Consider the following 21137-nt stretch of genomic DNA (forward strand, 5'->3'; position numbering starts at 1 on the left):
CATAAAAGACTTAACGTTGATGCTTTTACATGCTGCCTATGAACTTGTTTTTAACCAAGAAAAATCCAACAAACCAACCTTAGAATGGAGACATCTCCAGGATTCTGTGTACTCAAACGTAGAAATTGTATTTCCCCCTGAGTATTTTGATCTCCTCTCCTCATATCCAACATTGATGATTAAATTCACCAGGTGCGTTCTAAACTAGAGTCTTGAGCTATAACAGTAGCTTCCAACCCCACGCTCCCATTCCTGCTGAATGTCTTTGGGAAGTATTCTCTCGCTTCATGGTTTCCTCCAGCCTTTTGTCTTCCTGACAGTTTCAGCAGAACTCAGGGAGAACTCTTGGTGGAAGGGATTTCTTGTTGCAGGCCAAGTTGGTTGTTTTTTTTTTCCTTCTCCCAGTCTTCAAAGGGAACAGAAGTCTCTTTGTAATTCTGCCACAAGTTCTGAAACCCAAAAGGGATTCCCATTCTGAGCTCCTGATGAACAGCATCAGATAGGGCCACACAATCAAGCCATTCACAAGATGAATGCTTTTTTTTTTTTTTTTAATGTGTTTGTGCTTAGATTGTCCATGTAAGAAAATCTCCTCCAGTGGCACACAAGACACCAGGGAGAGTGAACATTAATAAGGAAAACCAAAAACAGCCAAAAAGCTTAGACATCAAAGAAATCTATCAGAAGCCTCTGGCTCAAAAAGGGAGAAATGATTCCTACATACTGAAACTTATGCTCAGACTTATGCATAAAAGTCAGATTGCTTCTCCTTTGAACAGGCATTAACTGGGTAAATGGAGAAGAGTGACTTCCTACATGATATGACCTAGGGGAGCTCCCTTTACTCATGTTAATGGCAACATGGCAAGGCGGGGCAAAAACTTAGGTGTAAATTCATCCTCCTTTTCTATGAGATGTAAGCAGACCAACTTTCAGAAGGATCTGGGTCAGTAAGGTGGTTAATGTCACAGGACAGAGCACTGGGGAATGTGGTTCATAAAATGAGCTATGGAGAGAGGAAATCACCTGGAAATTTCTCTAGTATATTAGCAATGCTTAACATTTTTATTTTAATAAATACTTGGGAAAATAAAGGTATGTTGTCTCTATATTCTTCTCTCTGATGACTGACAGAAAGACCATAAAACTGGGAATCAGGAGGCACGGTCTCTGGTCCGGACTTTGGCAGCCACTCACATCATCGCACCACCCTAAGCCCCTTCATATATAAAATGAGGAAATTGAAATAGACGATCTTTAGGGATTCTAACAACTCTAAACGTCTCTTATCAACCCAGTACCCACCAACTCAGGGCCAAGAGCAAAGTGATTCTTTCAAATGGAAGGCTTAGAAGAAACAGCCAAATCTATGACAACCAATCACAAAATCTCAAAATTGGAAGGAATCTCAGAGGCAATTTAATCCCACCCAGACCTGAACAAGAGTCTAATAATAGTAACCACATTTATATGGAGCTTTAAGGTTTAGAAAGTGCTGCATAAACATTTCATTTGATCCTCGCAACAACCTTGGGAGGTAGATGATATTATCATCCCCATTTTACAGATGAGGAAACTGAAGCAAACAGCGTAAGTGACTAACCCAGGGTCATACATCTATTAAGTCTCTTAGTCCAGATTTGCACTCAGGTCTTCCTTACTCCAGGTCCAGCACTTTATTCACTATTCCATCTAGCTGTCATTACAAAATCCTCAACAAATGATCATTCAGCCTTCACCTGAAGACTCCAAGTGAGAGGTAATTCTCTACCTGCATGAGAGTCCATTCCACATTGTGGGAAGCTCTAATTGTTAGTAAATTTTTCCTTACATCAAGGCTAAATCTGCCTGTTTTTTGCTTCTACCCATTCATTGTTCCTGGTTCTTCCCTCTGAGGCCAAGCAGAAAAATGAAATCCCTTCTCCATGTGTACTCTTCAAATATTTTAAGACAGGTATCATGTCCACTTTAAGATTTTCTTCAAGGTAAACATTCTCAGTTCCTTCAAAATGATGTTCAAATGGCAAGATCTTAGACTACTTAACTACTAGGTAGCCCTCCTCTCTATCTTCTCCAGTTTATCAGCATCCTTTCTAAAATGTGTCTTCCAAAACTGAATATAATATTCCAGATATAGTCTGATCAGGGCTGTTCAACATATTAGTCTCTTGTTCTGGAGTCTGTTATGCTCTAAATACATTCTCAGATCATGGTAAGTTTTTGACTGCCATATCACACTGTTGATTCAATGAATTTGTAGTCCTCTGCTGTTGCACCCTGTACCATCCTAACTGCCCTGTGTCATTCCCCCCCTCCCCCTAATTAGAAGATAAACTCCTTGAGAGTATTTAGGGACCCTCTGATTTTTCAATTTGTAGTCCAAGTACTTAGCACAGCTCTTGGCACCAACTAAGTGCTTAAATAAATACTTTTCAAAGTCATTCCATGAAAATTGTTATCACTTCACGTGTCCTCCATTTTCTACTCATCAAGTTGTTTTTTAACTCATGTAACACTTAAAATGAGGCCTATTAGATTTCATTTTATTAAATTAAGTCCAATATCTAGCTTGACTAGGTCTTTTTGGATCTTGACTATCAACCAATGTGTTAGCTGTATCTCCTAGATTTTTTACACCTGAAAATTTGATAGGTATTTCAAAGACTTTTCTAAGTCCTTGCTAAAAATAGTGAATAACACAAGGCCAGTCACAGATCCTTGAACCATCCACCAGCAGCCCCACATCAAGTCTTCTCCCAAGCAGCCTCCTTCCAAGTTGACATCAACAAATTCAAGACAATTCAAGTCCAATAATTCAACAACTTCTGAGATGACTGAGGCTCACATCTCTCCATCTTTTCCATAAAAATAATGTGAGCGACTGTAAAATATTTAGCTAAAATCAAAGTAAATCGTATCACCAACATTCTTCTAATCTACCTAATAACCCTGTCAAAAAAGGAAATGAGATTAGCCTGCATGCTTGTTTTTAATGAAAGCCATACTGGCTTTTTGTGATTACTATTTCCTTTTCTAGATGTTCAGTAGCCTTCCTTTTTCTACATTCTAGAATGTTGCTAGGAACCAAAGTCAAGTTTACTAACCTGCAATTTGCAAAAGCCATTATTTTCCTGGTTTTAAAATGCATAATTGTATCCATATCCTGTAACCCACCATTACTTCCTACAAATCTATTTTTCAAATTTTAATCTGTTGATGAATTCTCAGTTCATTTACATCAATCTCTTGAGGGTTTCCTGTTTCATGCTGGACTTCCCCTGTGGAATTTTGAGCCATGGAATCAGCTCTCCAAAAATCTAAGATACTTGTCAGTTCATGTATGACTTCTTCATGACATCAAAAATAGAAGGGTGACTTCCCATCACTGTCCTATCAACTGTACTGAAGCAACCAATCTCCCTTTATTGGTCAGAATTAGATCCAGAATAGTAGTCATCTTGTTGCTTCCTATGCCTTTTGAATGAAGAAACTGTCATTAAGATAAATCAAGAATTCATTAGATATTCTTCCATTGGCAAAAACTCTAACCAATATTTGGATAATAAAAAATCTTCCATCAATACAATGTTATTTTGCGCCAGCCTTTTAACTGGTTTGAGGAATGTCATTCCTCCTTACTTCTGTATGGTACTCTTACAACAATATCTCATCTGTTTTTCTCTCCATATATCTTGATCCAAATGTTCTCTGTCATTCCTGTCCCCTTCAACTCTTGAATTGCCTCACCTGAAGACATTGAAACTTCAATGGATCTGTCACCTCATCAATATGGGTACTGTCTCCAACACTGATAAATTGCAAGCCATACACATCTTCAACAAAGGTTGTGTTCCACAACTCACAATACACTTACAACACAACTCACAACAAAGTGTTCTACAACTCACAATACACAATACTGATATTTTAAAAATGGACCTTTTTTTTTTTCAGGGAGAGAGTCTGCATTATGAAAAGCACTCAGCAATTTCTGAAATATAATCCATCCCACATTCCTCTTTCTGTTAAATCCAGGGCCCAGTTTGTTGAACATTGGCAGTGTCTGTCTAAGATAATGTGTATAGAAGGACTAGCTACATGATCTGTACATCATTCCTTATCACTTGATTTTTCTGACCCATGATTATAGATATGATTTTAGATTCTTCAGTGTTCCAGGTTGCAATGCAATCAGCTCAGCATCATCTGCAGACAGAATCATTTGGAGTGCCTCACCATGTGTAAAGGGAATCCCTCTTCAATTAGGATTCACACTAAGCATCGTCCACAACTGTAAGCATCTTTGGTGAAACTGATATTAATAATCAGATGGCCATCAAAGAAATCTCTTGTTATTTCATCTTTACTGGACTCTCATGTAATACTCAACCTGTCTGCTAAAGACACCTTTTTGAAGTAGAGTTTTTAAGGTGACATTTGCTCTATGAAATCATTTTTTAACAGCAAACAAACACAGTGGAATCTTATATTCTCCTCACCTTCCAGTCAATTTTGTCACTCTAAAGCTGTGGTGGGTTTTTATTGGCCAAAGTGTGACTGCTCTTTCCCCACACTTTCATCAAGGATGCCATTAGCATTTATATGAATTATTCTCCCAAAAGTTTGGTAGAGATGGAAAAGTAGGTACCTAAGTAGATGGCTATTGATATATGTTTTGTTCCCCTCAGATGAGTGTATATCTTCTTAATATACAATATTATTGTACCTTGTATCTAACTGATCGTTTTTAATAATGTTTGTACTCCCAGAGCCATATTCCAGACACAAATCCCATCTCATCATGTCTCAACGACCATCTAGGTCAAATTTGCATCCTTAAAATACGACTTCATATTTGCCACATATTAACAATACTTTATGCTAAAGGTGTTAAACATGTGGGTCATGCCACATGTGGCCCACAACACTCATGAGTATGGCTAGAATTAGGAAATATTTAACAAAATAGATTAGAATTCCATAGAATATAGATAATGTTACATTTTAAAACTAAGTCAATATGCAACCACAGGGATCCGTATGTGTGGTTAGTGGCCCTGTTTTCATCTGAGTTTAACATCACAGCCTTACTCAGTTGTGTATAGACATTCAAAAACAAAGTCAAGTGCAAGTAATGTCATCGTTTTTCTGATGCCTTGGTCTTCTTCGGCAACGAAGGACAAACACACACACACAGAGACATGGTGCCTTGGGCTTTCTTTATTCTTGACTGTTTTCTTGGATTTTGGCCTCCTGTGATATACTGGAGAACATCTGTTGTTCTTCTCCAGCTACTTTGGTCTTTCTGATTTACAGGAAATGTGTTTTCCCCAGCATTTCTAAGTTTTGATCTATTCCTAGCCCATTATTTCTATATTTTAAACCGTGGTCCAAAAATCCAAGTCACATTCTTAAATATTTTCTTTTTAACTAGACATTTACTTCTCAAACATAACTTTCCTATACTCCTTGTTTTCTATTGTCAGCAGAAAACACCATTAGTCTCCCGAATAAATTCCTTGACCACTTAAGGCTGACTAAGCAAAATTGAAAGACAGTTATCTACCCTTTGTGTCCTGCCTTAACTCTGTGTTTCCCATTCCCACACCCAGCATCTTCGTGCTTTCTCCTCTTTATCAGAATTTTCAGATATGTTGGTCTTTCTAGATCAAGGATTCTCAATTTTTTTTTTGATTTCATGAAACCTTTTGGAAGTCTGGTGGAGCCTATTGGAACCCTTCTCAAAACAATATATTAAAAAACATAAGATTATAAAAGAAACCAATTATATTGAAATACACTTATCAATATATTGAGAAAGAATAATTGGTTCATGGATTCCAGGTTAAGAACCCTAGCTACACCGTTGATGTTATAGTATCAATCATTCTTTGGTTGCTGCTCACCTCACTCTGCATCAGTTAATATGCATCTTTCTATGTCTCTTTGAAATCGTTTAGTTTGAAGATCTGCTGAAGAATGAAATTATCAGAACCAAGAGAACAATTTATATAAAAAGATCACCACTAAAAAGACAGCTTTCAAAGCTGTAATGACTCTGATCAATGCAGTGACCATCCATGATTCCAGACCGTTGATAAGAAATTCTATCCACCTCTTGACAGGTAGACTCAAGGTTACTAGTTAAAGAGTATTTACTCTTGTGTGTGTATGTGTGTGTGTGTGTATGTGTGTGTGTGTGTGCATGCATTTGAGCATGGCCAATGAGAGAATTTGTTTTGCTTGATTATGTATATTTGTAACAGGGAAATGTGTCCCTTGTCCTTCCTCTACTACCTGCCCAGGGTGGATGGGAGAAAAAATAGATTTTCATTTATTTTTAAAATTTTAGATAAAAAAAGAACCTCTCTAATAGGTGACCTCTAAGATCCTTTCCAGGTCTAAATATAGCCTTTGTTCTATGAAGTTTTAAGTAACTAATTTTCAGTAAATAATTTGAAGTTTTAAGCTTTGTTTATTTCATCAATGTTTTACAAATTGATATATTTCCTATATAATTTCACAAATTGGAACCTATAATTTAAGTTCTTAGTTTAAATGTTTTATAATTTTTTATATTCATATAGAATTTAATAAATTAAAATCTATAATTTAAGTTGTTTTTACTTAAGTGTAAGTTTTATAATTTTATCACAACTTTTGTTTTCATTTTATGTAATATATTAAATATCCAAAGGATATTTGCATGGAATCAGGGATGAAGCTCTTAGATCAAGCTTTCCATCTCAGTGTATTTTGAGCATCAGGTGGGGAGATGGAGGAAGGATCGGGTTGAAGCTGAAGAGCAGTGATTCTTCATTCTGATGCCACACCTAGGAAGCATTTCCTTCTTTACCTATTGCCCTGAAATGGATCACTGAGAATTTAACTCTGTTGCCCTCTGATTGAACTTGTCATCATCTTGCCCCTTCTCCCCACCACCATTTCAAAAGGGATCGGCATTTTTAAAAGAAAAAAAAGTGAGTAATATTGTGTCTAGTAAAAAAAAAAAAAATCATTCAGTGTGCATGATTTCCTCTGAACTGTAGGTAACATTGATTTGGTGGCAGTTGGGGAAAATGACAGGATTTATTAAATGTCTGGACAGGTGCCTTCCAGTGCAGATATTGTAAGACTTTCTGTTGTAGTTCAGTCGTTTTCAATTGTGTCTGGCTCTTCATGACCCCATTTGGGGTTTTCCTGGCACAGATACTGAAGTGATTTGCTATTTCTTTTGCCAGATCATTTTACAGAAAAAGAAATTGAGGCAAACAGGATTAGGTGACTTGTCCAAGGTCACACAGCCAGGAAGTATCGAAGGCCAGATTTGAATTTAGGAAGGTGAGTCTTCCTGACTCTAGACCTGGCTCTCTATTCACCACATCACCTAGCTTCCCTTCTAAGTCTTTCTAGGAGTATCACAATGGCAGCCCCTTTGGAAGGGAGAGAATTCGAGAGAGGCACAGACTCAACAGAGAAGAGGTGTGAATTATCATTCCATTCCTCCCTCTCTACTGTCCTCATACCTGGAATAAACTTGCTGGTGAGATGAAGCTAAAGCGAGTTGTAATGTGGGACCTCCATGAAAGTGACTGCCCTACTTCCCAATCTGGAATCCCTCTATGAAATTAGAGGGACATGTATGGTACTTTACTGGGTTCAGTCTTTACTTCCTGTGTGACTCTAGGCAAGTCATTTCACCCCTCTTGGCTTTAGTTTCTTTATCTACAAAGTGATGAGATTGGGCTGAGTGGTCTCAAATCCTATCCAGTTCTGTAGTTACAGTGCTATGATTATTTTGTAGCATGTCAGAATAAGACCTCAGAACAAGGATTCAGTGGTATCATGGATAGAGCATCTATAGATGAAAGCAGCCCATATGCAGAAATAAGATCATTTGCAAATGAATGTATATATTATCCAGTTTCTCTGTTAATTTCCAGACAAACCTGCCTCTTTGTGAATTGTTCTCTATTTGTAAATTGGTTTTAACATATCCCCTTAAGACAGAAACTGGAACAAGGATATGTTTTCCCCACTTTGTGTTTTTACAATTAAAAAGAAAAAGCAACATAGATTAGGAAAGTGATGTTTAAGATGACTTAAAAATATTCAGTGTATTTGGAGGGACAGAAACTAATGATTAACTCCCCAAAACAGTAGAACTCATTGCTAGCTACCACCTTGGAAATCATTGATATTTAATCAATTTTTAAAAAGGCAAAGAATGCATGTCTCTACTGTAAGTCTAGTTCTTGGGGAGTATAAGTAAGGATAAGCATAATTGCTGGATAATTCATGAAGTAGGAGGATGAGAAGGGAGAGGAAAAGAAGGAGGAGGAGAAGGAGGAGGAAGAGGAAAAGGAAGATGATGATGATAACTAACATTTACATAGCTCTTCACACACCTCTAGAGAGATGGAGAATTGCAAGAGGCTTCAGATGAGAGACAAGGAATTCCATTTACCATCTTCTAATGTATTATTTTGCTAATGTTCAGTTGTTTTTAGTTGTGTCTGACTCTTTGTGACTCCATTTGGGGTTTTCTTGGCAAAGATACTGGCATGTGTACCATTTCCTTCTCCAGCTCATTTTACAGATGAGGAAATTAAGGCAAACAGGGTAAGTGCACAGAGTCACATACTTAGTAAGTTTCTGAGGCTGGATTTGAACTCAGGTCCTCCTGACTCCAGAGCCAACAGTCTATCCACTGTGTTACCTCGCTGCCCTCTTACTTTGCTACAATCATATTTCCAAATACTCCTTTTTGTCAAAGTGACATCAGTATTTTATGATAGGCATATTTCCTCCAATTCTCATTCTGTGGCGCAGTATAATTGGAGCAGCACTGGATTGGGAGTTAGGACACCTGGGTTCTGGTTCTAACTCTCCTCATTTGTTGGGTGACATTGGGCATATCACCAAGCATTTCTGAGCTTCAGTTTTCTTATCTACAAAGTAGGGGATGTGGGAATAGGGTGAGACTACCTAGTCTCTAAGGTCCCTTCCCTCGTCAGCATTCTATTATCTATGCCTCCTCAAATACTCACCTCCACCGAAATACTTCTGCCCTTCAGGGGACATTGGAATGAAGTTTAACAAATCAGAGTGTAGAGTTTCTTCTCTAGGTCATGAAAATCTCATCTTCCTGGGATGGTTCTAATCAAGATAAAAGGATGAACTGAAGAATTTCTTCTCGGGTTAGGATTTTGTGGCTCCGTAATATATTTCAGTCCAAATTGCAAACTCTTGTGGTAGAGAGGTAACACCCAGGCTTGAGAAATGAGTATTTAATTAAAGTCGTGTTTCCTTGAGTTTTGACTTTTTTAAAATTAATTTATTTGTTTTCAGTTTTCAACTATTACTTTCATAAGTTTTAAATTTTCTCTCTCTCCCCCTCCTCCCTTAGATAGCATGCAATCTTATATGGGTTTTACACATGCATTCTTATTAAACACATTTTCATATGTCATGTAACATAGAAAAACTAAAATGAATGGGAGAAACCATGAGAAAAAACAAAACAAAACATAACAAAACATAAAATAGTCTGCTTCATTCTGCATTCTGATTCCATAGCTCTTTCTCTGGATGTGGATGACATTTTGTCTCAGGGGTCCTTTGGGAGTGTTTTAGGTCCTTGCATTGCTGTGAAGGGCTTAGTCTATCAGAAACAGTCATCATACACTGTGGCTGTTACTGTGTATAATGTTTTCCTGGTTCTGCCCATTTCATGCAGCTTCAGTTCATATAAGTCCTTCCAGGTTTTTCTGAAATCTGCCCGTTCATCATTTCTTATAACACAATTGGTATTCCATTACATTCATATACCACAACTTGTTCAGCCATTCCCCAATTGATGGGATTCCCTATATTTCCAGCTCTTGGCCACCACAAAAAGAGCTGCTACAAATATTTTTGTACATATGGGACCCTTTCCCATTTTTATGATCTCTTTGGGGTACAGTCCTAGAAGCAAGATTATTGAGAGAACTGGCCCTTTGGGCATAGTTCCAAATTGCTCTCCAGAATGGTTGGATCAGCTCACAGCTCTACCAACAATGAATTAGTGTTCCAACTCTCTCACTTCTCCAACATTTGTCATCTTCCAGTTTTGTCATATTAGCTAATGTACTGAGTCTTGACTTTTAAAGAATCAGAAAATTTCCCAATACATGTGGTGCTACAGATGTGGATAACCAAATGGGTCAGTTCAGAGGTTCTGAATCTCTTTGCTTTTACATACTGCCTAAAACTAATTTTAGAATGGGATGAAGCAGGCACCTTCAAGGGAACTGTGTTGACAGCAACTGCTATCTTCCTGACCCCAGAGATCAAATGCTTTGCTTCTCTTTGAAAACAATTTCAGACAGTTTAGAAAACATTTAAGTTCCTACTAAGTAGAAACCCCTCTGTTAGGCACTGATGATATACAATGTTTATGTGACACACGTATCTAACTGTACATAGCCATAGTGTATTAGTGGTATATAGTATTTATAAAAATAACTATAATAGAGAATGATACATGGTAAATGAGCTGAAGTAAAAACAAGATGATAGGTATCATCAGAAAGAGGAAGATCATCATTTGACCAAGGCGGTTATGGAAGGCTTCTCGGAGGAAGTGGTATTTAACTTGGGCTACGAAGAATGGAAGCTAATTCAACAAGTAAAGGGAATTCCAGGCATAAAGTATAACCCAAAGGCATGGAGTCAGTGAAGTGGAAACTCCCCTCTCCATTTTTTTAAGCTTGACCAGTTTTAAGTCCAAGAAACCAATATATATGTATACATGTATATGTGTGCAAATGCGTATATATACATATTTATGATATATAATTAAATTACTCTATACAGTATGTATAGATACTTTAGGATCCAAGTGCAGGAGGAAAGGATGATGGCCTTAGTTGTTGAGGACAGCTTCATGGAGGGCATGAAATTTGGGCTGGGTCTTGAATGATGTATTATTAATTTAACATAGCCACATAGGAAAGCATAGGTGTGGATAGGTAAGGATTATGATATTAACCATGGCATAATCACAATTGTAGAAGCCCCTTTATAACCTAGCCCCTTCTCACCTTTTTAGTTGTAGCAGGAGCCACATCCTAACCTTGGTAAGCAAAAATCTATTCCAGGACATGATTGGCTCAATTGGAACCAATTGGTTCAAGCTCCTCAGCTTCGTACCTGCTTATCAGACAGAGGCTCTTTCTATATGGAGGCTAGTGGGGTTAGACTTACTCAAGTTAAGTTATGGAGTATCTTAGTTTAATAGCCTTTCTATGTTATGGCTAAGGAAGCCTTCTGTTGCTGGCTACTGAAGGCTCACTGTCCCAGTACAGAATGTGAACAAATGAGATACCAGCCTCAGGCCCTCCCCTCCCACCTATCTTCTCATACTTCACTCACCTTGACAAACTTGAGGACGTTGACCTTCTTGTTCCTATTTGAATGCTATGTTCCAATAATACCCAACTCTGTGACATTTCCCTGGTGGCCTCTCATGCCTAGAATGTTCTTCCTCCTGGCTTCTCTAGCTTCCTTTGTAAGACTCAGATCCTATGCAGGAAATCTTTTCTTGTTCCCCACCCCCACCCCACTGTATGCTAGTGATGTCTTCCCCTGACCAACTACTCTGTATATATCTTACCTATAGCTAGTCATTTACATGTTTTCTCTTTCATTAGAAAGTGAATTCCTTGAGGATTGGAACTGGCTTTGTACTAGCACAGTACTTGGTACATAGCAAGCACTTGTGTTTACCTTAATCCACTGGAGAAGGAAATGGTGAACCACTTCAGTAGCTTTGCCAAGAAAACCCCATGGACAGAAATGATTGAACAACAACATTTAATAAATGCTTGTTACTTGTCTACCTGTGATCTCATTAATTTGGAAATTCCCTCCAAGGGTGGAGCTCTCAACTCATCCACACTGACCTATCTTGTTAGTGTTTACCACCGGAGGTCCAATAATTTAGAGGGTTTTCTCACTTTGTCCTGCATAAGAATAGCAAGGGGGGGGGGGGAGGGGGAAGAAACACTTTTATTTCCCCAAGAGGAAAGAAAAGGGACAGAACATAACTTTGATGAACAAGGTATTCATTTCATATTAAAACTATAACAAAATGATACATGACAAATATTGGTATATCATAACAAAGAAGGATGGAAGGGGCCAATGAAAGAATTAGGAAGAAGATTTAGAGAGGAGAAAACCCAAAGAGCAGAGATTCTTTTTGTTGTTGTTGTTTAATTTAATTTTATTATTATTATTTTTTAGTGTTTTACAATCACTGCCATAAAATTAAGATTTTATCCCCCCCACACCTACCCCTCCACTACCCCCCTCCCTCCCCATGACAGCATACAATTCTATACAGGTTCTACATATACTTTCCTATTGAGTACATTTTCACTATAGTCATGCTATGTAGTCAGACTAAAATAAATGAAAGAAATCATATAACAAATCAAAACATGATACACAAACACACACCCACACACACACACAAAAACATGATCTGCTATATTCTGCGAATGACTTCCATATATCTTTCTCTGAGTGTGGAAGGCATTTTGCCTTAGAAAACTACCACTGGGATTTTTTTTTTAATAAGTTCTTGCGTTATTACAAAATTCCAAGTCTACCAGAAAAAACTCTCACACACTGTGGTCGTTGCTGTGCACAAAGTTCTCCTGGTTCTGCTCCTTTCACTCAGCATCAGATCATATAAGTCCTTCCAAGCCTCGCTGATGTCTTCTTGTTGATCATTTCTTATGGCACAATAGTACTCCGTTACATTCATATACCATAATTCATTCAGCCATTCTCCAATTGATGGGCATCCCCTTGACTTCCAGTTTTTGGCAACTACAAAGAGTGCTGCTATAAATATTTTTGTACATGTGGGACCCTTTCCCATTTTTATGATCTCTTGGGAATACAGTCCTGGTAGCAATATTGCTGGGTCAAAGGGTATGCACATTTTTGTAGCCCTTTGGGCATAGTTCCAAACCGAAGAGCAGAGATTCTTAATGGAGTGGATACTATTCAGCAGAAAGAAGTCGTTAAATGTATCATAAGCTGGGAAGAGGAAGATGAACATAAAAAGAGGTCATTGGATTGGGTGATTAGGCAGTCATTCACGAGCCTGGAGGAAGCAGTTTCCCTACCCAGTGGGAGCAGAAGCTGAAGAAAGAGAACAAGAGATAATGGCTGAAGAGGATTTGGAGGTCTCAAGTCTACACATTTTCAAGGTATTTCATAGTGAAGAGGAGAAAAGATGGCAGAAGGGTCAAGGGAAGTTGTTTGGTTTTCTCCCTCAACTACTAGAATTCTATTTAATATATAATAATAATAATATACTATTATATACATAATCATGTATATAAGACAGAGGAAGGAGACAGACCATACCGTAATAGAAGAAAGATGGAAAAGTTCTTCGTTCTCATCATAGAATCCTAGACTTAGAATTATACAGGAAATTACAGGTCATCTAGTTGAACCTCTTCATTTAATAAATGAAGAAATTAAATGAAAATTAGCAAATCAGAGAGCTGGAATTCAAACCCAGGTCTTCTGACTCCAAATATAGAGCTCTTTCCAAGTCTCTGGTTCTGCCATTCACTCACTCTGTGACCAGCTTCAGCTCTCTAAGCTTTTCTCATTCACAAAATGAGGGAACTGGACCAGATAATCATGAAGTTCCTTCTAGCTCGAAAATTACATGATTCTCTGATTTATTTTTTTGAAGGAGCAATGAAATAGAGTGAGAAAAAAAGTGGCAAATGTCCAAAACTGGGAAGGAAAGGGAGAGGGGTTAATCGCTCAGTACACACTACATGCATATTCATGGCGTTCTCAGCAGAAAGAGGCTCCGCATTGTCTTCTTCGACCGCCTCACTGAATGTGGTTTGGGTTGGAGATTACCCAAGTCTTTACTGGCAGTTGATACGAGCTTCATTTCTCCTTTCTTTCCAAAGGACAAAACCCCCAGTTAGAATGCAGCTCCTCCATATGTAGAGCACTGGGCTGGACAGTGAGAAAGACACCCTGTGCTATAGCAGCTTCCAAGTCTCTGTCCTGCACTCCTGACACACTTGCTAAGGCGTGTGATCACAGGAAAGATCATCTGCCTTCTTTCCAATAGAAATTCTGGTATTCTTTTCACTGATGGACATTTTCTGTCATTTAGTTTCTGCATCAGCTCTTAGAGCTAGAACTAGGATTGGACAAATGGGGTGGTATCGGGGGTGACTTCCTCCCCTGGAGGGCATGTTCCCTTATGTCTGACTTTGTTGTTCTTTGGCATCCCACAGAACGATCATCCCTATTCCACTACTCCCAGAAACCTGTTATTGTTGAGCCCTTTAAACAAGATGCGCCTTCCCCTCCAATCTCTACAGGCTCATGAGCCACTCCTAGAAGAACTGTATCCATAGTGACCATTGTAGTTGCCATGCTGGACCAGGCCCCCACAATCGGCGTTGGCCATAGTCATGAGTCTTTCTTCCCTTTGATATCAATGTGGTATATTGGAAAGGGCACAAAACTAGGAATCAAGATACCTGCTTACCAGTTACAGTTTTGCCATGAATTGTGTAATTTTAGACAGATCTCAGAACCATTTTTTGGACTCAGTTTCCTCATTCATAAAATAAGAATACTTTGTTTTTAGGGATTCCAATTTTATAAAGTACTTTCACATATAATTACAGTGTCTCAGCTGATTGATGCTCACAGTAACACCACAGAGCAAGTAGGCGTTATCTGTATATTACAGATGAGGAAACTGAGGGATGAAGAACTTAAGATCACATCATTTGTTCATCTTTTGAGGAAATTGGACCTAATGAGAAGTGGAGGAAATACTAGCAAGGTCCTATATCAGCAGCCTGAGATTTGGAATGAGAGAATTCAGATCCTATCTTGGCTATTTAACTACTTAAGTGTCTTTGGAGGGTCATTCCCTCTCTCTGGACCTCAGGTTATCCATCTGTAAAGTGAGAGGGTTGGCCTAAATGAACACCTTCTATGATCCTATGAAGTTAGTGGAGTGCAGGCTTACAGGTGACGTCAAGCAATGGCAGATACTTCATCTGCAGACCTCACCTACTTCCAGACCTTAGATTAAGCATCTTAATGACCAACATTCCGGGCTTTGGGGGTGTTACATGATACAAAGTCAAGGAAAAAAATACATTTTTTCCCTCTGTGACGCTGCTATCCTACCTTAGGAAAACATTTCGCTGTGCACAGCTCAAAATTCTACAGCAATTTAAAACTCACTTTCCTTGTAGTGGACCATGAGAAACAGACAGAGAGAAAGAGAGAGACATACAGGTGGACACAGAGACAAATAGAAGCAGAGAAAAAGGGGGGGGTGGGAAACATAAAAAAGAAACAGACAGAGAGGCAGAAAGGATCAGACAGAGATGAGGAGACAACGATAGTCTTGTGTGCTTGTCATGCAAGCTTTTTATCCTTTTTTCCTTGTTTCAAAAACCTCTTGGAAGAAAGAAGGCTAAGAAATTAAGTCTTCAGGTATGCAACGTGTCCCTCTGCAGACCATGGGACCATTTATTCTCCTCCAAATTCAGAATAAGAATAATTAGAAACTATTTTAGTTTGGAGAAAGAACTTCCAGGCAGGGAAGGTTATGAAGTACAAAGTTGTATAGCTTTGCATAGTCATAACAGTTTCCAGATATCCAAAAATAAGCCTGAGTAGTCTGGGTATGCTCAACTCCTACCTGACAGCAGGGACCACAGCTGAGATGATCCCTTTTAGTTCCATGAGACTAGGAAAGGCCATTACCACTTTTAATTCATGCCTGCCCCTGCAGATCTAACCTTTGATTCATATGCCCAGTTGTTGTGGATGAATCTTCCAAAAAGCTGGCCTCAGCTACGTGAATTGGTCTCTAAACAGGAAGGGAGAAAAATTAGATGGAAACTCTTGTAATATTTGAGGTTCATCTTTAGGTACCTATGAAGTTTTTAGGTACCAGCCTCATGGGGTCAACTTTAGGTACTAGCTTCATGGGCCAACTCAATTTATAGGATGAAGTAAGTCAGCATAATGAGCACTGATGAAAAAAGAAGAACATCACAATCTTTCCTGGTTTTCCTTTTCTCTCCCTCCCCCCCCTTCCTCAATTGTGTTTTCTGGCACAGACAAGCCAACTGGCCCAATTGTGGGAAGGAGGGAGGTGTCTGGGTCAGTCAGCATGGAGGTTCAAGCTATTAGTATTCCAGTGTGGCGCTAGACCTGCTTTTAGCAAGCTCCAGCTGGGATTCTCAATTGGGGCAGCAGTTTCATTAGCAGGTTTTCTGCTGTCAGAAATATGTTGCCGTGAGGACACAGTAGAGCCAGGTGGCTCAGCCCTCTGAGGTGAGATGAAGGGGAAGGGTCTTGGCTAGAAGAGGCCTCTGCCTCACTGAACTCCCACTGAGGCAGCACTTGCTGGGCTGTTAAGGACTGGGCAATCTTGGGCAGACACGTCAATCTGTTCAACATTCCAGCTGAGAACCCAATAAAGCCAAAAAATAATGACATGTAGTAAAGAAGGGAGAGTAGGAAGTACCAAAGTATGGTATTTGTCAACAAAGGAGACTTGACCAATTTTACCAGTGGGAAGAAACCACTCCAGGCAAATGTTTTATCATCTATATTGTCACCCCTAATATTTATTTCTCTGCCAACTTCTTTTACCTTGCCCCTAACCTCACCCCTTTTCTTTCCACCTCCTTTTTACTAGTTCACTCATATTTCAGTTGCTTCTGTTCTCCCTCCTTCCCTCCCCCAGTCCCTCATCAACAAGGATCATTGGATCATAGACCTAAGGCTGGAAGGAGACCCAGAAACCGTCTTGTCCAATCTCCTCATTTTATTGATAAGGAAATTATATCTGTAGGAGACGAATTGACTTGATGAGATTACACAGGTCATATGTATCAGAAGTGGGATTGGAGAATGTAGAGAAAAGAATATTAGTAAAATGAGATTGAGACATTGGTTCAAGTATTTTGTATTGCCTTTGATTAAATGTTTATGTCCATCTGAGAGGAAGCATGGCATAATTAAAAGAAAAACCTTGGTTTGAATCCAGTTCCAGATACTTACTAGCTGTGTGATCCTGGATAAGTTGCTTATGCTCTCTGAGCCTCAGTGACCCTATTTATTAAATGGGAATAAGAATAACTCCCACCTCCCAAGGTTGTAGTGAAGATAAAATTAAATACTGCATGCAAAACATTTTGCAAACCTTAACATTCTGTATACAAGTGAGTTATTATTATCATTCATCATGTCTCATTCACGAATGTATCCTTTGATATGTCTGCTATACCTCTTAGCACATGGTCAACACTCAGGAAAGTATAGGTTCCAAGGCTAGGAATAGTCATCACTTGGAGCTGCCCAGTGTGAACTCTCTTCAACAGATCCCTACTCTGACATCCCACCATGACAGATATAATTTTGGACTCTTGAAAGCTATACCAGTGAAGTACAATCTCTAGCTAGTCTAATCAAAATGGAAAAGATATTGAGTCCCAGCTCAATGACACTTTGCATGTTTATCCTTTGAAAGCCAGCCTACCTAAATCCAGAGAGACTCTTCACTAGAGGGTAGATGATTGGGCAATGAATATTTTAGCCATAACCACTTACACATCATATTCATCTCCAGTCTTTCTGCCTTTGCACAAGCTATCTATCCCCCATGCCTGGAACGTACTCTCCCCACCCTCTCCCTCTTAGACTCTCTAGTTCCCTTGAAAGTTCAGATTGAATGCCATAGATAGCATGAAGGCTTTTCTGATCTTCCACCGACAGCTGCTTTACTTCCATCCACCCTGAACGTCTCTAAGCATCTTTCCATCTGCCTCGTTATCCCCCCAACTGGATCATCTGGGTCAGAGACCTTGACTGGTTCCCTCAGTAAGTAAAGTCACTCATCTTGCAACTTCACCCTCTGGCTGAACACCTGTCTGCTCCTTTCCATGCCTTGCTTTTGGAACCACAATTAAATCAATACTACAAGTGAATCTAGAATGGGCATGACAGCCACTGTTCTACAGCTCCACCACCACCCATTCCCCTCCACTTTCTTTGACTCTTTTTTTTTAATAAAAGAATTTTTATTATAAAGGGTTGACTTGACAAGTCAGGCTCCCCCTACCCCTGCAACAAATATGGGGGAGAGAAGAAGCAGCATACAGGGAAATAAACAAAAAACACTTATTCAGATGTGCTTCATTTTACCTTCTCCCTATTTTCTCTTTTCCTCTAGGTCAGAGTTTGCCATTATCCTACCCATTTCTAAAAAAGGGAAGGATAACAATCGGTTCAGTTCAGGCATCAGGGCTTTCTGACATCCATCCTTAAGCTCTGGAGCATCACAGAGTACATCCACCACTTTCTCTCTAGTGGACACTCGTAGATTCCTCTCCCTCAGTGAGAATATCAGTTTGAAATGGAACTATGGGTATCATCTCTGGTGGGGGTCCACTCTCTTTCTTAAGGTGGCCTTGGTATAGACAACAAAGACGGGACAACTTTCTCTCAGGTGGCTGCTGCCAATTGTACCATGGATACCAAGAAGTATCTGCAGCTAGGGCAGGAGTCATTGCGGTACAGCCCACAGCTCCATGGGAGTTGCTGAAATCAGTGTCCAATGGCTGTACTTGTGGGATGCGGTAACTGGGAAAACCGTGGTCTCTGGCCTTCAGGATAGCTGCTGTCAGCTTCTTATGCTGTTTTTTACAGACACCTGTGTATGGGGCATGGAAGATGACAGACAGACTGCTCTAAGAGCTTCACATTTCTAAAGTTCACATGGAGCTTCTGATCCCGGCAGATAGGGCAAGGATTCCCAGCAACTTTGTTCTCTCGAATGCATGTCTTACAGGTTCGCTCGGGTGGGATATCACCTTTGTGGTTTCATCAATAATCAGCCCAGACTGGACGGGAGCCATATCGAGCCAGGTGTTCTTCTGTCTCCAGATATTCCCGGGGAATATCCTGATAGGGGAGACAGGAATGGCAGGTGCTTCCTCAGGTGGAGCTTTGCTGCATAGAGGGAGTAGCCTGTACCCAGTAGACACATCTGACAGGTGTGAGGCCTGAGAGTCACCTAAGCAGAAGAGTTAGGAGAAAGGTTGTCATCTTGGTGTATGGCTAAGGAAGGAGAGGGGTACTTTCTTTGTTTGACTTTCAAGACAAAAACTTCTTTCTTGGTCACTAATCTCCCAAAGTACATTGTCTCCTCCTGTAAAAATGTAAGCTCTTCTATGAATTAGGACAACCATTCTGGAAAGCAGTTTGGAATGATGGTAATAATGTAGTTTAAAATGTTCCTACTTTTTGATGGAGAGATTTCGCTCCCAGGCATATACCCCAAGGAGATTGTTGTGAAAAAGAAGGCATTAGAACATTCTTTAGTGGTAACAAAGAAATGAAAACAATTTCATCAAATTGAAGAATGGCTAAACAAATTGTGGTACCTGAATGTAACAGATTGTTTCTGTGCTGTGAAATATAGAACATGTGATGAATATGGAGAAGCAGAGAAAGACTGATATGAACTGATACAAAATAAAGTAAGTAGAACCAGGAAAACAATATACACAATGACTGTAACAATGTAACTAGGGGGAAAAACAGCCACAAAACAAGCAAGAATGTTGCAGACCAAACCAAACAAAAAAAGACAAGCTTGATCTAAAGAAGAGACTTGAAGATACCTCTCCCTCTTCCCTTACAGAGGTTGAAGGGTGAGGGTAAGGGGAGGGGTGGGAGCAGGCCATGAATCTGGAGCACTGCATATGATTTCAGGATTTTTTTTTTCAACATATTGACTTTGCTGAATTTTTTTTCTTTTCTTCATTTTCTTCTCTTTTTATAAATCATTTGTTACACGGGATAACTCTGAAAAAGAGAAAGGGGGAAGTATTGATTATGTAAAAACAAAAAAAAATCTGTTTTTTAAAAAAAGGAAATTAAAAAAAAAAAAAGGAAATAAATTCCTTGAGGGCAGAGACTCATTTTTACCTTTGTAATCCCAGCACCTAAAGGTAACTGGCACATGAAAGACACTTAGTAAATGCTTTTTATTCACTCATTCATAACTAAGACCGGGGATAGGTCGTAGCTTAACAGAAAACTAGCTATTCCTGCTTAGCTAGACCCCACTTTCAAGGGAGCAGAGCCATTCTTTTCTGGCTCTTTCCTTCCCCATTGGCAATGACTTAATTTTAATCAATGCCCTTCACTCTTCCTCTTTCTTACTCAGGATCATTTGGAACAAGTGATTCTACCAGGAGAGAAAAATGAGATCAAAATTGCCAGTGGCTAACTGCCTCTAAGGGAAATCCTTCTGCTTCTCAAGTCTGCCCCCCTAACCCACCAAAAACATTGCTTTTGTTCAGTTATGCCCAGGAGAACTATGAGGTCTGGATTCAAGTGCTTTCTTATTATGCTTAGGAAGTTCCTAAAATATAACACTCAGAGTCTCTCTCATATAACTCTGTAGCCCCCAGAGGAGAAGAGCTCCTTCACCAACTACAACAACAAGAGCTAATGTTTATAAAGTGTATAAAAGATTTTCAAAGCTTTGCAAATATTCTCTCATTTTATCCTCACTACTGGGAGATAGGTGTTAATATTATTCCCATTTTGCAAATGAAAACACCAAGGAAAAGAGAGGTTGAATGACTTACCCAAGGTCACACAGTGAGTAAATGTCTAAGAGTGGATTTAAACTCCAGAACTCCTGGCCTGGTGCCCTATCTACTCTACTGCCTAGCTGCTAAACAAAGCTCTGTTCTGTTTTTCTCTATGCATAACATGCTTCCCTGCATCTCTTTTTGTGCCTTCCTAATAAGAGCTAACAATTAAAAGTTCTTTGGGGCTGTTGTGAGATAAAATGAGAAAATATTTAATAAAGCACTTTGCAAACCTTAAAGCATCATATAATTGCTAGCTATTATTGCCATTGCTGTTGTTATTACCGAGGCTTGCAAAGTATTACGCTGTTATTGCATTTGATCCTCACAGTAGTGTCTATTAATATCCTCCTTGCACAGATGAGGAAACTGAGGCTGTGATACCTTCCACAG

At 39.2% G+C, this 21137-nt stretch overlaps 1 pseudogene; it reads right to left on the reverse strand.

The window, feature by feature from the left end:
- Positions 1–18136: 18136 nt before the first annotated feature.
- LOC140531739 (small ribosomal subunit protein mS40 pseudogene) lies at positions 18137–19314 on the reverse strand (annotated as a pseudogene).
- Positions 19315–21137: the final 1823 nt, after the last annotated feature.

The sequence above is a fragment of the Notamacropus eugenii genome, chromosome 3, assembly GCF_028372415.1.
Source record: "Notamacropus eugenii isolate mMacEug1 chromosome 3, mMacEug1.pri_v2, whole genome shotgun sequence".
Classification (NCBI taxonomy): Eukaryota; Metazoa; Chordata; class Mammalia; order Diprotodontia; family Macropodidae; genus Notamacropus; species Notamacropus eugenii.